Below are 3,180 nucleotides of genomic sequence, written 5' to 3'. Positions count from 1 at the left end.
TGTTGAGATTGTGTAATTGAAGAAGATATAGAATATGTCAGCTGGTTAACAATAATTGCTTCGAATAATTTGGGGATAGCGGAGAGTTTCGCTATGCCTCGATAGTTTTCTATAGACGACCTGCTGCCGTTTTTGTGAAGTGGTATTATGAAAGACTCCTTCCAGGCTGACGGAAAAACGCCATGTTTAAGTGACAAATTGAATAGAGTTGTTAAAGGCTCGCAGATGTTCTCAGCGCAGTTTTTAAGAAAACAGGTCGGAATATGATCAGGTCCAGGCCTAAATGACGCTTTTAAGGTTTTTAAAGAGTGTAAAACTTCATCGGAAGATATTACTGGAATATAAGCAGAGTTGATTGGACAAAGCTCGTACGGATAGTCTCCACTTATAGGGAAGTCTACAGAATAATTGGACCTAAAGAACCGAGCAAACATGTTGGCAATGAGTTGGCTGTCGCTAGATACAGTGTTGCGATAATGCATAGCGGACGGAAAACCATGTGCCTTACGCTTTGAATTTACGAAACCATAAAATGATTTAGGATTGTTAATTAAATTCTTCTTAATTTTACATAAATATGAATTATAACATTTCTTATTTAATGCAAAGTAGCTATGCCGCAAAACTGAGTACCTTAGGTAATCACGGTAGTAATCTCGGAATACTCTCTTAGTCGCGCAATTTTTTGCAGGGAAATGTTGAATATCCATCAACACCACAGCACGCGATTTGTACTATGTATGTATGTGTGTGTTGTCACCACTATCAGAGCGGCGCTCTGCATGCTTGGGCAGTGATCGGACTTCTACCACATGGTGGTAGATCTGTCAATTTTTTGAGCATCTACCACATCTACCCCACAAGGTTTGAAATCTACCACATATTCGCGTTTTTGAGTATTTTTTATTTTTGCTCGACATAATTTTCTTAATTTTAAGAGCAAAAAATGTCCACCATTAAACACTAACAGGTAGAATTGGAGGATAAAATAAAGAACGAAAAATGACACTGAAGATGGCACAACGCCGAAACCGGTTTGTCTCCAAACCAAATTTGACAAGGGATGACGGAAATTCGTTCCATAATACATGATAAAATAAACCGTAAAATAGTAAATTTTCTCAATATTAAATTTTTCGACAGGAAACGTGGTTTTATTATGTTAAATTGCAAAACATATGATTTAAAAAAAAAAAATCAATAGCGAAAAACATCCGCTTTTTGTGACAGTATTAGCAAATTTCAGTGCATCTAAAGTTTCTAAAGCGTTGTTTACTTTTACTTGAGAATTGTCAAAATCGGCAAATCCCAAGTAGCGGTTTCTGGAACGTGCCACATTTGTTCGCTACATCGTGATGTGATAAAAAGAAAAGCTGGCAGCACTCCGCAAGGTTGCAGAAATCTTTAAAAAAATGTTCGAAAAATATTTTGATATGGAAGGAACTGCTTTATACTGTCAAGGAAAAAAATTGCCAAAACTCAACGCAAGTCTTAGCAACTTTAATCTTGCACTTTATTGTACTAAAATTAATTTTTTTTAGATTCTAATTAAAATGTTTGCAATTTAGGTGAAATCTTGGAGAATTTTTCTAATTTTTCTACAAAGTTTGATCCAAAACCTGAGATCTGACACATTTTTTTGAAATCTACCAAATTTGTTTCCAGATTCTACCACACACATATTTTTTGAAGTTCGATCACTGTGCTTGGGGTGCGTATGTACACTTACATATACATACTCAGATGTGAACAGTCAAATACGTGCGTAATAAATTTTGTATGAAAATATTATTTTTAAATATGAACATTTTTAAACGATAATCAAATATAAAGTATTCATTTTTACTATGCATTATTTCCCTCAGTGTGGGAACTTGTTTTCGTGTGTCGGATCCAAAAAAAAAAACTTGAATTTTTTGACCCACCCTAATCTACATATTAATTTGTTAATATACGCACTTCTCCTGCTGTGAAGGGTGCGCTAACTTGCCATGTTTATTTAGCACCAGTTAAAATTCACGTTGAGGTTACTTTACATACATACATATATTGTATTCTCATCTTTTGTGCTGTTATTATTTGAACATACATATTATTAATTTCTCGTAAAAGATGTGAGCAAAAGTGCTACCCCTTTTTTTCTAAAAATCTTTCTCTCTTCTCCTGTAACGCCTGCACATACGCCCCGCAATGCATGTAACACCGCCAATGACGGAAGCCGATTGCAGCAACACCCTGAACAAACAAAAAATCAATTCCATTCGCTTACATGCTCGACATAGCCTCCATTTTCATTCTATACTTGTTTGTTAAATGTCAAATATTTGACAGCTTTGACAAATGTTGACAAATGAGTGAAATTATTTCACACACTGTTACTGTGCCCTTGAGTATGTAAGTGTAGTGAATTTGGCATAGTTTTGTAATTTTACCCTTTATTGATTCACTGTAAAATTATACATTTCTTTAGTTTTATGTGTTTGGTTACGCAGCTGGGCAATTTAACCCGACCGGATAAGGGTTTGACATGTGCATATATTTATTTATAAAAATAATGAATTATTTTTTCCGGCATATTGGAGAATATGGTTCTTATAATGTGTACATTAGTCCATTTGATTATATGTACCCGTTTCTATGTGAAGCAAAATAATATGTTCCATTCAAGAATAGACGCACAAGTAATTTTTTCGAAATAAAAAATTTCAAAGAAATTCGACACAAAAAAAAAAAATTGTCATGTTATTTTGACAGGAATATCTTAGCCACGTGTGTTTTGGTGCCCTGAACACGAATCTGAAGTCCATCGTTTTGTTGCATCACGTCAGAATTTTTCCTAACCCCAAAGAACCTGGCAGATATTATGTTACAGGCACGTTATTTGAGATTCAATGCGCTGCCATGGCAAAAATTAAGACATATATTCTTCTAATGAGCTATTGTTAAGCGATACAGTTATGAAATATTTACCATACATTCTACTTATGACAGTGTGTATACAAATGGACGTAGATAAGGGGCTTGGCACGCCATATAGGCGTGCAATTTTTGATCAGCTATATCTTTGGAGCCAAAAGTCATATGAAATTGATATATGGCGTGTAGTCATAAATAAAGTAGGCGTTTACGGTTTACTAAATGGAAATGAGTGCTCAGAAGGTAGCGTGCCACCTCCAATAG

The sequence above is a fragment of the Rhagoletis zephyria genome, unplaced genomic scaffold (genome assembly GCF_001687245.7).
Source record: "Rhagoletis zephyria isolate East Lansing unplaced genomic scaffold, Rhagoletis_zephyria_1.1 Rzeph_scaffold_00051, whole genome shotgun sequence".
In the NCBI taxonomy this organism is placed as follows: Eukaryota; Metazoa; Arthropoda; class Insecta; order Diptera; family Tephritidae; genus Rhagoletis; species Rhagoletis zephyria.
This window is presented reverse-complemented; position numbering follows the sequence as displayed.